Source organism: Hippichthys cyanospilos, chromosome 19 (assembly GCF_059441005.1).
Source record: "Hippichthys cyanospilos isolate Australia breed blue-spotted pipefish chromosome 19, RoL_Hcya_1.0, whole genome shotgun sequence".
Lineage (NCBI taxonomy): Eukaryota > Metazoa > Chordata > Actinopteri > Syngnathiformes > Syngnathidae > Hippichthys > Hippichthys cyanospilos.
In genome coordinates this window covers 13,051,796-13,065,160 of record NC_142387.1, presented here as the reverse complement: position 1 = coordinate 13,065,160, position 13,365 = coordinate 13,051,796, and the positions used below count along the sequence as shown (strand labels likewise).

At 39.7% G+C, this 13,365-nt stretch overlaps 1 long non-coding RNA gene across 1 annotated transcript in view; it reads right to left on the bottom strand.

The window, feature by feature from the left end:
• Window positions 1-306, bottom strand: part of LOC148407996 (uncharacterized) — a 15,694-nt gene extending 15,388 nt beyond the window's left edge. The window contains exon 1 of the long non-coding RNA XR_015868685.1: window positions 221-306. This is a non-coding gene — a long non-coding RNA (uncharacterized LOC148407996). The remainder of the gene's footprint in view (window positions 1-220) is intronic.
• Window positions 307-13,365: the final 13,059 nt, after the last annotated feature.

Below are 13,365 nucleotides of genomic sequence, written 5' to 3'. Positions count from 1 at the left end.
CTTAATTGCATTAATTCGTAACACGGTTTTGAAAAAATATTAAGAGCAGTGTTACAGGTGGGGCCCACATGCGTGGCCGTCTGGCTCTTTTCACCCACGATCAAACCCGGAAACGGAAATGCGTCATCGGCAAAACCGAAGCACTTCTATCGGCGTAACGACGAAAATATATCTTAATATCAATACTCATTTGTGTGAAGTATAATAAAATGTAACCTACGATATTTCTGCATGATAATTCGCCGAAGATGGCATCAGATAGCGTTAGCATGCTGTTCGATGGCTGTTTTTCTCTTTCACTCACGCTCAAACCAAAAGCGGAAACGCGTCATCGGTAAACCGGAAGTACTTCTATCGGCAAAACTTTTCCGTTACACAAACGCAGCAATAATCATCCATTGAAACGTAGTTTTGAAACGCATTTTTTGAAACAAAAAGCATGCCGTGGAAACAACTTTGAAGGCATCACATTTACAGTTATTTCCTCATATTGGCCTGTCGAATTAAAAAAGGTGAATAAAAACATAGAAATCCCACAAAACTTTTTTTTGTCATTATTTTTGTCAATAACTCAAAACTAATGAAAACACGTCACTTACACTGTTAAGTGTATTTTGCTGCTCAGTACCAGTAACGTGTGATGACAAAACAGACTTAGAAACCCTTTTTTCCCTCGAGCTATGAATGTTCTGAATAACAACAACGTAAGAATACACTGTAAACAACGATTGTACAATGAGAATACAAATATCTATTCCGACTTTAAAACATCGCTCCCACACGGGCGAGGTGTGCGCGCACGCGCGCGGCCGGCGAGGCAAATCGGTTGGCCGTCGTCTCATCATGTGGCCAGTCTCCAGTGTGACCTTGCATTAGTGCATATGCTCACAGCGGGGTCACTTGGTTGAGGGCACGATCTGTCAGCCTTTGTTTGTTGAACGGCCGACAGCGCCAGTCTGCGAGATAGCATATTTCACGCAATTAGCGCTCCAAATACAACAGATGCCGTCAGGTTAACGAAAAAAGAATTGTCCAGTTGTTGACGAGCAAAGCTGGTTTTTAGAAGTTTTACCCTGGGTATTTTTGGTCCATATCTGGTTCGTGTTAGCATGTTATGTTTTGAAGCATTAGTGGCTACGCGGACGGGAGGTCTTGAAGTATTTTGCTAGCTAAAGAAATTAGACATAGGAATGTTAGCATAAATCCATCCATATCAGATTATTTTTTTTGTTAGCGTCTTACCGCAGTGCCTTGAAATAATGCTAACATTAAGAGGAAAACCCCATAGTCACATAGGCTAACTTTTAGCATTTATCTGGTCGTGTCGTTACCAATATTTATTACATTTTATACATGATTTTTTTTAATATATTTATTACATTTTATATATGATTCTTTTTTTTCCCTGTTTGGATAATAAAAGTCCCAAAAATGGACGAATGTGTACAGGCCACTTGGTGAAAAGGCACATTTTATTTATTTATTTTTTTTAGCATTATGGAACAGTGTCTTGAAATCATGCTAACAAATAAAGGAAAACCTCATAGTCATATAGGCTAGCGGTTAGCATTTATCTGGTAGTGTTGCTACACTTATTTATTTTTTTCAAGACTTGTGAAATTTTAGTCCAAAAGTGTCTCTGATCTTGATTGTCATTTATGCATGTTTTTGCTTTCACTGCTAAATTTATTTTTTCCCCTGTTTGGATAATAAAAGTCCAAAAAAAACTGGACAAATGGATAAGCCAATAGAAGCAGACCACTCAGTGAAAAGGCAAAACTTGCCGATTTTGAAGCATGATACAGAATATTATTACTGTATTATTAAACTGAATATGACGATACTAAAGTTTATTTTTGCGTTTTTCTCAAAATGTATGCCTTTTTCTTTTTGTGTGTTTGTTGTAATCAATAAAAATACGGGAAAAAAGGGGGGTCCCGGACAAAATTTGTTTATAAAAAAAAAAAGGCAACACTTTGACCTCATGTTTTTTGTGCATTGTTGTCCATGTACAAAAAATAAAACAAAACACAAAGAACAAAAAATGTACAACGTGGTCTCATTCTATTGGCTCGTACTCAATGAAGACTAAACGTGAAAAAACAATGGCGATCTAAAGACAAACTCCAACACAGAAAAATCATACAACAATACTCAGATGCATATATTCTTTATCCTCAGCAAGAAATGGCAAATATCACTGCTGTACTGAGGAATCTAGAGGAGCTGAGTCTCCAGTACAGCATATCCATATTCGTGTCATACATTCGGACGCTTTGAGGTCATCTGCCAATAAAAGCCCGTCCCGCAATGCTTTAGATAAAGACGTGCGGATATGTGATGTGTTTACACATTTGCGCGTGTGCGTGCTTGGCAGTGACGGAGGTAGCTTGACAGAGAGTGTCAGCGCGAGGGTCGGCGGCGGCGCTGACGACAGGCGCCCTCTGACAGTCGCTCTATAAGGCTTGGTAACCAGCCTTTTTTTTCCTGGGAGGTGTTTACTGTCACTGTGTGTTGTGGCTGCCTGGCAGCCCAATTTCTCCAGGCTGTCAATCTCCGCAGACACTAACCTGCCATGTTAGATTTGACCTCCACAAGGGAGATTAGTGTCTCCCAGCTTCCGAGGCATTTTTTTTTTTTCCCCTTCCTACCAATCGTGCGACCCCCACCGTGGGGATACCTAGGAGAGAGAACACATGCTCGTGCGCTCTTCTCACATCATTACAAAACTACATCAAACATCAAAGAATTGATTTGAAAGGAATCATAAATGGAATATTTTTCTTTTTACTGCCCCCTAGTGGCCATGACGCACAAAAAGAGAAGCACAATGTCCACTGCACTGAAGTAAAAATCCATTCTTTAGGTTTTATTGAATTATATCATCATTGCATGTTTTATCAGAGTGGAACACCATAGAGTACGGCTAATGAAATAGATAATTATTACAAAACAACGACAACAAAAAATTGTAAACTATCTTAAAGGTATTACTTTTCTTCTACTTTGCATGTCTTTGGATATCTGCTCTACTGCCCCCAGTGGCCAAGACACACACAAAAGGAGCAGCACAATGTCCACTGCATTGACGCAAAAATAAATTATTTAGGCTTAATTAAATTATATCTTTATATACTGCGCGTGTGTATGTGTGTATGTATGTATATATAAATACATATAGTGTTTATTTAAATTTTGTGAGGAATATTGACACAATTCCCACTGCATTGAAGCAAAAGAAGCGGACTATACTGTGTATGTATGCATTTGGTTTTTTTTTTTCAAGATTATGTGAGGAATTATGAGCGTCTCTTCACATAACTGAATATCATATGTATAAAGTCTTGATAAATATCAGTAATTATAAGATATTAATACCTTTAAAGGTATATTAAGCAAAATTCACAAGCCTGTACCTAATTTAGACCTTCACATTATTCAATATTCAGGAAATAGCTTTCGAAAAATGTCGCTAGCTTCTGCTCATTAAACACTCCCTTTTAGACACTGAGGTCAAATGAGGAATATAAAAGTAAACGCTAATGAAATATGAAGCTAAACACACAACGTTTGAACACAGGCAAGAAGCGTGTGGCAGCAGGCTAGCTAGCTAACTAGACAAGCTAACGTAGCAATTTACGTCGCAACTCAAACGCACGAGTCCTTTTTTTTTTTTTTTCTTCCAAAAATAACAACTGAATTCTCCCAAATCTAAAGCAATGGAACAAAAACCGCAAGTAGCAAGCTACCAAAATATAAGCAGTACCAGCGCTAATCTGATCAACTAGCTAATGATGTTCATCTCGGATCACCAAATGACGCGAGAAGCAACTCGAGTCTACGTGGTAGAGTTAGCGGCGTGCGTGAGACTTGTCGGGGGCACCGACTGCGAGCGTGATGCAGTTTGTGCGTGGGAGGCCTCAGACACTCGCCGCTTAATTAAGGGTGTTACTCTCACACGGTTACTTCTGTACGTAGATTTCTTCGGGGATTGCAGTCATTTTCTGGCAGGATTTTCTTTGGCCTTCTTACACTGTGAATTAGGCTCATTAAAAATGAAATTTATCAGATACGCTACTACTAATGTGTGTTTTATTGAGGGAAAATAGCATTTCGTAATCATTTACGTGATTAAAAAAATTAATTACATCATTAAAAGGAATTCAATTAATCTTTCAAAAGGGCAGTAAATCTCTTTTTTTTTAATAAAACCGAAGGTCTACAACCAAAGTAGAGATTCGTCCAGATCCGTATTTGCACGCAACAAACATAGACATGAATTTTACGTCATCATTTCTGGCCAAAGATGTTGACACAAAAGTTCTTTCTGATCGGACAGAAACTAACGCCACCTAGTGGCTTGGCATGCTTGTAAATAAAGAAAATGTGAAGATTTTTTTTCGCTCAACGGAACATGGCAAAAATCGCAGAAAAATCAATATCACAAATGTTATTCAAATGCATTGAAAAACTTGTAATCATAATGGTTTTATATGGTCCAAACTGTGGACAAATATTATGTTTGTATACAAAACCTCGCACGTCCAGCTGCAATCACATAGAAATGTCAAAATCGTTGCATTTTCAAATTTTACATGTTTTAATCATCTTCTGGAAATTTCAGCTCCCTAGTGTTTCGTTATCGTAAAAAAAGAAAATCAAAGGAACTTCCATAATTTGTACCAAAATGCAACAAGATTTCACACAATTCCTGGTGGAATTTCATACACAGACGTAACTTCCCTGTTAGTTACGACCGTCGAGCGGTAATTCCACTTTATAATCTGCATATCATTTTTCCGGAATCTATTGCATTGAATTTTCATCGTTAAGCAGATCTCCATATGGATCGGCGGCTCGTCCAATCAGAGGCCGGCCGGCGCCATAACCATGTTTAAAAAGGGCCATCGCAGTTGAATTTACAACGCGCCCCTCGTTCCTTATCATCAATTGACCGGCGCGCCGGCGACGGGCGGTTATGCCGTCACATAAAATCCCGCCGTTATGGCCCGCGCGTTCTGTTTAGCTGCTGATCGAAATGTGCCCCCCCCCCCTCCCACCACCACACTCCCCCCCCCCGCGCTGTATTTCTGACCATGAAAATTATAATATGGAACAAAGATTAGAATGAAATTATCACGGCTGGAGGCGTTTACCCACAGGCCAAAGGGTGGGAGGGGGTAAAGGGGGTGGGGTGGGGTTGGTAAAGGGGGTGGGGTGGGGTTGCCCCCCCCCCCCCCCCCTCTCGAGAATAATGATAATACATTAGAATGTGAGCGCGGCGCTGTTATTGCTGTACATTATGTATGTTCAATTTATGCTAGCAAGCGGCGGTGACGGATAGGCCGTTATACGGCGCGCCGGTGAACACTTATCAGCTCTTCCCGCTGCTGTTTATGGCCGCCGTGAAGAGCGCTTGTCAGTCAAGGTCACCGCTTTGTGTGTCCTCCTTTAATAGTTCCTTCTTCACAGTTGTTGAACTTTGTGTGCTCGCTAAGTGGCCGGGTGAGATTGCCGGGCGCAGAAGGACCCCGTCGTTAGTTGGGATATTTCCACCAGTCCTCGTCATTTGGGAAGTTTACACTCATTTGTTTTGCCCAATCCTTTGATTTACATATTTATATAAAAAAAAGCATAGAAAGCATTGAAACAAGACGATAGGGAGCTGAAATTTCACCCAGATGGTTACAAAATGTCAACATGGCAGGGCCACTTAGTTATCACACTACACTATACTGTGTACAAAAAATGTACACAGTACTGCACAAGAACTTTAAAAATATATAATTGTCTATTACAGTGGTTCTCAAATGGGGGTACCACTGGGGGTACTTGAACGAACTCCAGGGGGTATTTTTAAATAAACATGCAAAAATCCTTTGAAAATAGTTAATGAATTCATGAAATGTTTAAGGGAAGTTCATAACAGGTTTGACACGTTATTTATTTTTTGTGGACAAATATTTATTTATAATTAAGTCAATGATTTATTTTTTTGCGAAATCCGAAAAGATGACGTATGTTTTACATTTTAATGTGGACACATTTATTTTGTGATAATTTCTTTTTGAGAATAGGTCTGGTTTTCTATGTTGATTTTTTTTTTTTGTGGACAAAAGTTTATAAATGATGATTTATTTTTGTGAACGTATTTCTTCTGTAATCCCAAAAGATGACGACTTTTTATTGAATATTTTTTGAGGACGGATTTTTTTCTCAATTTCTTTTTGAGAACAGGTCTGACACTTTGTTTTTTTTTTTTTGCGGACAAATTTTTTATTAATAATTCCCAATTTATTTTCGTGAACGGATATCTGCTGTAACCCCAAAAGTTGACACTTTTTATTGAATATTTTTTGAGGACGAATAATTTTTCATAATTTCTTTTTGAGAAGGTTTGACACAATGTTTTTTTTTGTGGACAAATTTTTATTAATAATTAAGGATTTATTTTCATGACCGTTTCTCTTCTGTCACCCCAAAAGATGACACTTTTTATCATCTTTTTTTTTGAGGACAAACATTTTTCATAATTATTTTATTTTGAGAACAGGTCTGACACTTGATTCTTTTTCCTGGATAAATACTTATTAATAACCAAGTTATCCCTCTTTGCGATACCCGATTAATTTTCTCCCAACGTAGTGAGGACGTTATGGAGACATGAAGACATTTAGGCCAGTTAGGGGCTAAGAAATGCATGATGTCATTGGATGTCCTCACAAGTAGGTGTGTGCGTACGTGCGTGTGTGTGTGTACGGTAAATTCGGCTGACAGGATCCAAAGCGCCTCCTCTAACTGGAGGGCCAATGCTAATGCTTGGCTGCTTGCGTTACACCAGTCAGTGGCGACATCGCAAGTGGCCCGCAACCCAGCGCAGAAACTGGCCCAGGGACACCAACGAGATTCGGGCTCGCCTGATATCTACAGTATTTTTTTTTTCGTCGCCGTTGTTGTTGTAGCCCCAAGCGCCTGATGTTTGCGAGTCGTATCGGCGTACTCGCGAGCGTTGGCGCGTTTAGGTGAAAAGGCTCGCCTCACGGTCCCTGTCAAGGTTGGCTTCTGAAAATATGGGAAAAATTCATATGTAGTCCGGGATTGAACGTCCGGACTCTTAAAAAAAAAAGGGTAATTATATGAATTTACGGGATTGGCCTCAAATCAAATGGGTAAATAAATAATTAAAGTATTGAAAAATGAACAACATCAATAGGATGCAAAAATGTGCACATAAGGGACAGCATTATAAATGCAAGGGCTGTAGTAAAAAAAAAAAGACACAAAAAATCCACAAATAATTGACCCGCATTATGAGAAAATGAACAAAACCCTCAAGAACAGTTCAAAGAATAAAGGAATACATTTTAGTAGTTTAAAAAGAAAAAATTGAAAATGTTAAAACAAAAATTAGAGTAAAAACTGCCGCTTTCTCAAAGGTTTTTTAAGCAGTTTAACTTGTGCGTGTTCTAATATTATGGGGTGTAATTTTACTGTTGACCACTAGATGGTGCCAGATTATTTTGACACTGTATATTTGAAAGAAGAAGAATAGAAACGCAGACGGTCTAGTTTATGATTACTGAATGGTAAATCTAGATCCTCCAATTACATTAAAAAAAAAACTAATTTTTTTTTATTTATTTATGGAGCTTTTTTTAACTATATTAATCATACTTTAATTTTAATGTCCAGATTACAATTTTTAAAAAAAAATCCTAAAAATTCTCCATAGTTGCACTTACTACACTACACTACATTTTTTTTAATTAAATGTTTGCCCTGTTAATTTTGGGCGTAGTTTTACTATTGGCCATTAGATGGCATCACACTTTTGTGCAAATGTAAATTTGAAAACAGAAGAATAAAAACAGGAAGAATTTCAGCCTAGCCTAGTTTTTGCTCAAGATTGCTGAAAGTTAACTCTTCTGTCATCCTGCTTTTTTATGACATTTTTCTAATAATTTTATGTTTTTTTGGGAGTAATTATTAACGTACCCTGCGAGGTTACAGTATATATTAAATTTGGTTGGAGGGTGTGGCGGATTACTATAATGTTATTTACCAATTTCAATTTTTTTCTTTCTGCCCTCCTCAGTCAGTTTGAGGGTTTTATTTTTTTCAATGGCGATAAATGATGAGTTCCACATCGCAAGCGTGTTCATCTTTTGCAACCACAATGGCGCCCGGTTTCTTTGTCCCCCCTCCGATTGTGGTCCCGCTTCCATTAATCCAAATGGACAACGGCTGACAAGGTGCTTTTCATTGTCATCATTTGTCTGGCGAAGGCGGCCGGCATCATTTAACTTCCTTCCCTCCCCCTCTTCCACGCGCCGACTCCCCCGCCGGTAAAATCGACACCGGCGCACGATTGGTTGACTTTAAGTCACATGAGAGCGGAAAAATGGTTTGGCTTTTTTGTTTACATTTTTTTTTCTAAGGAGGCATCACCTCCGAGGACTTAAGGCGCTGTCATTTCCCGACAGCCTGTGACGCGGGTGACGCTCAGTCTTCGTGACAGCTGCTGGACGGCCATCTTAGCCGAGCTGGCAGTTTTTCTCCGGGTAATGTGTGCGAAATGTACAAACAGGAGCTTGTGTGGAAGTCGTGATCCTCGCGTGTCGCTTTTTTTTTTTCATACCATCTTTGAATAATACATGATATAAAGGCGTTGATTGAATTGCTGTGACTCATCAGTGCGGCACTGATATCACTTGCTCTTTGCAGAGGATAAAGAATATATGATTGAACCCGGTTGAGTTGCTTGGTTGTTTGTGTTCAATTTTTTTGCTTCGAGTAACGCAAATTAGCATTAAGCTAGCTGACTGAAAGGCTGAGGCATGTTTTGAGTGTATAACCAAGCCACTGTTTGTGTATTTTTACATATACTATATCTGGATATATATGTGTGTGTGTATAATATATATATATATATATATATATATATATATATATATATATATATATATATATATATATAAATCTAGTATATCTATAACACTGTATATGTCCACACTGCATGTATACACTGCATGTGTGCTTGAATAAAGTGTATATGAATATGTGTATATATGTTTATATGTGTATGTGCAGCGTACACATTTTGTACTTATAAAAATATATCAAAATAAAACAAAGCCTACCGACAGGATTAAATGAAGCAGTTTAAAAACGACGTCGTTGCGACGTCGAACTGAATTAGATGAATGGTCCATCCCCAATGGAAGCCCCGTATCCGGATCGCGGCGCGCGTTTACATCTTAGCGGGACCTGTAAGTCGGCATTATTCTCATTATTTTTTTGCATCTGTGTTCGTTCAAGAAACAGCTGTTGAATTTTGAGGCGGATGCAAGACGACGGGGCCCCGAGTTGTCCCCGCTCGTCGGGCTCGCTCGGCTTTGACGCGACGGCTGCTGGCAATGTTTCGTGCTCAACTCAACATCTGTGACGAGCGCCACTGACCCCCCCCCCCCCCCCACGGCCCTTCTTTCCCTTCACACTCTCATTCGAGCTTTTTTTTTTTTTTTTTTTTAGGTTTCTCACCAGCCTGTCTTTTTTTTGCCCTCCGGGGCGGCCCCCCGCTTCGGGAGGGCAGAAGAAGGGGAAAAACGCGAAGGGGTGGAGAAAGCGCGGCGCCACCGGATCGCTTTCCCCTGCCAGGGTCCATCGGCGTCACGGGCCGCATCAGCTGGTCCCGACGCGGCGAGGTCATCTGAACATCTGGCCCCTCCACCGTGCTCTCTTAGGTCAGTGGGTAGCATCTGTTGGTCCACCCCGACGCAAACCTCGCCAAATGCGTCCCCTCCATTTTCCTCCATAAAATACTCATAGTGGAAAATAATCCACACACCCCGGTAAAAATCCAAAACTTTTACCAACAATGTCACCTTTGGCGTGCATAACTTCATTGAAGAATGTGCTTGTAAAAGGGTTCACGCCCCCATAACTTTGCCTCCTGTTCACAATTCAAGTAGTCACCAAAACCAAGTATTGATACCACTAGTAATTTTTTGCATTTAAAAAAAAAAACATGAGTAGAATAACTATATCCCAATATTCGCTTAAAATTTCATGATGTTAATGTCAATGTACTATTCTTCAAATTGGGAATTTTTGCTGCCACTTTTTTCAGATTGGTACCGATACAAGTACTCAACAAGTACCGATACCACTCGTGCATTTGCTGCAATACAAATGCATTCAACTTTAGCATTTTCCCTTAAAATTTAATGAAAATAACAGAAACTTTCTATTTTTTTATTGAGGGGTATTTGCTACTACTTTTTTTTTTCAGACCAAGAACAGTACAAGTACTCAACTAGTCACCATACTGATGCCAAGTACTGATACCACTAATAATTTTGCTACATAAAAAAAAATCATATATCCCAAAATAGCAATTTCCATTAAAATTTCATGAAATTAATGGCAACTTTCTGTTCCTATAATCAGGGATGTTCTCTATCACTTTTTGTCTGACAAATACCGATACCAAGTACTAATACCACTCATAATTTTGCTGCATGAAAAACATAACAATTTCAACAATATAACCATATATTCCAACGTGGCATTTTCACTAAATAATTCATGAATTTAATGGCAATTTTCCACTGTTCTAATTATGTACTGAGTAGTACTCAACTCTTGAGTTGTCACCGATAGTAAATACTGATACCACTGGTAAATTTTCTGCCTAAAAAACATGACAGTTTGAAAAATATAACTATATACCCCAATGTAGCATTTTCACTAAAAAAAATATGAATTTAATGGCAATTTTCTATTGTTCTAATTATGTACTGACAAGTATTCAACCCTTGAGTTGTCACGGATACTAAGAACTGATACCACTAGTACTTTTATGGCATACAAAAATAAAACGTACGTATGCTAAAGTACCAGGACAAGTAGTTCAAAACAGAGACTGGGAAGAAAAAAAAAATGTTTTCCCCCAATTTATAAAAGTTGAACACAACTTGCAAGCCACAAACTTAAAGTCAAATGAGCATTTCTCGGGCCACATAAAAGGATGTGGCGGGCCGGATCTGGCCCCCGGGCCTTCGGTTTGACACCGGTGCAATAGAGGTTCAAAAAAACATATTTTTTTGCTTTTACAAATGCGGCAGTTTTCAAGCACATGAATTGTTTTCCCTTGTAGTCATGACGTAGCTGGCGATTGGCTAGCGGTCCTGGCGTTTGTGTGCCTTTGCATCGTTGGGCAGGAATTATTGAACAGCGGGGCGGCTGACGGCGGACGCAAGCAGATGTCACCGTCATAAAGAAATACGCCAGCGCTGAATTAAATATGAAGCCTGCCGCAAAAAAAAAAAAAGTGACGCTAACCCAAACGCCGTGGTCCGTTTCGCTGCTTTTCGACCGACGGCGGTTAGGACGCCGAAGGGCCAGCGATTGGCCGGGTGATGTCGTGATAACAAGCCGCGATGGCGGCGGAGGGTGAGACAGCTGTTCCGAGCATCCCGCACATTCATTATTCACGGGCGGGGGGGCGGCGGGGGGGTCTCGGCACGCCACGTGCCATGTCGAAATGTTTGAGAGCGTTCGCGCCACGGCGGACCGCTCTTGAAGTCTGTACGAAAGAGTCCGAGCTGACAGAATGTCCTCGGAACATTTTTGTTTTACCGCCGGTGTTTTGTTTCTCGCTCGCGTTTACATTCGGAGAACTACAAGTCGCTCTGAATATTTAATACGAAGCAAAGGGGAAAAAAATATAAGAAAAAAAGATAGCGGGAAAAAAAAAAAGCCTTACAATTGACTGTCGCTTTTTTGCGAAAAAAAAAAAAGACGAAAAAAGACCGTCTTTTTTTGTAAATTGAAAAAAGCCTTATTATAGACTGGTGGTTTTTTTTTTAAGTTTTGCTATAGACTGTTGTTTTTTTTTTTTTGCGAAAAAAAGCCTTACTATAAACTGTCGTTTTTTGGCGAAAAAAAGCCTTACTATAGACTGTCGTTTTTTGGCGAAAAAAAAGCCTTACTATAGACTCTCGTTTTTTGGTGAAAAAAAGCCTTACTATAGACTGTCATTTTTTGGCGAAAAAAAGCCTTACTATAGACTGTCGTTTTTTGGCGAAAAAAAAAAAAGCCTTACTATATACTGTTGTTTTTTACGAAAAAAAGCCTCACCATAGACCGTCGTTTTTTGTGTAAAAAAAGCCTTACTGTGTTGCTCTTTTGTGAGAAAAAGCCTTACTATAGACTCTTTTGTTTTTTACTTTTTTTATGAAAGATAAAAATCCCCAATATACTGTCGTTTTTTGCGGGAAACAAAAAAGCTTTTTTGTGAGAAAAAGCCTTACTATAGTCTTTTTTTTGCTCTCATTCATATTTCTAATTCTCGAATCCGAATGTTTCCATATTTGACTTTTTCCATTTTCTAAAAGCATATCCGCCTTTGTTCTCTCTCGAAACGAGGTCGCGGGAGGTCGCCATCGAACACGTATCACTTGCGCCCGCACGATAGCGACGCGAGCGAGCGAGCGAGCGCGGCGACTCTCCGGCCGACGTGCTGGAGGGACGCCTTTAAAACGGCAAACGTGATTAAGTTGAGTAAGAGCGCGGCGGTCTTTGCGATTGTCAGCGGGGGTCGGGCTAAAGCGATGCGACGCGGAAATTACTCTCCCTCCTGGAGGCTAATCCCACTCGTCACTCCCAGGAAATATCCGGGCCACGGCGCCACTGACAAAAGCGCTCCCGTCTAATAGACTATTTGTCCGGAGATAGCGCGCGCCGCCGCTAAGTGATCTATCGCGCGCAAGCTAGCAAAAAGTGTTTTATCTGGCCGGTTACGTTAGCCTTATCGCTTCACCAGGTGGGAATCATACATTAGCGCTCGGGGAAAATGTTGAAATTGTTTTGAAATGAGACGGGCCCCCCCCGCAGAGTGACATTTAGCATCGTGCGCTAACGCAGCACGCCTAGAAGTAGAAGCGCTAACCGTGAAGGACAGCATGCGGAGCGCCGCAAAGGTTACGTCGCCGCGTGGCGTCACGCGCTTTTTGACGTGACATAAAACTAGCTTTTATTTTGTTTTGAGGTGTTTTTCTTCATTAGTTTTTGCAGTTTTTTGTTAGTAGCGTTCCCTCGCTACATGGTGCTTCAGATATCGCTGATTCTATATTCGAGTGTAAGTGTTTATTTTTATTTTTATTTCTCTAAAGTCGCATCAGTCTTACAAAAAATAGCGGTTGTATGTTGTTGTTTTGTTTCTTTTAAGGGAGATATACTAAAAAATGGAAAAACTCAAATTTCAAAAAAATTTTTTTTTGTGGCAATTCATTTATGACTATCCATCATTTCTACTTTTTTTGTCAGACCAGTTAAAAAAAAAAAAAAAACATTTATTGAACA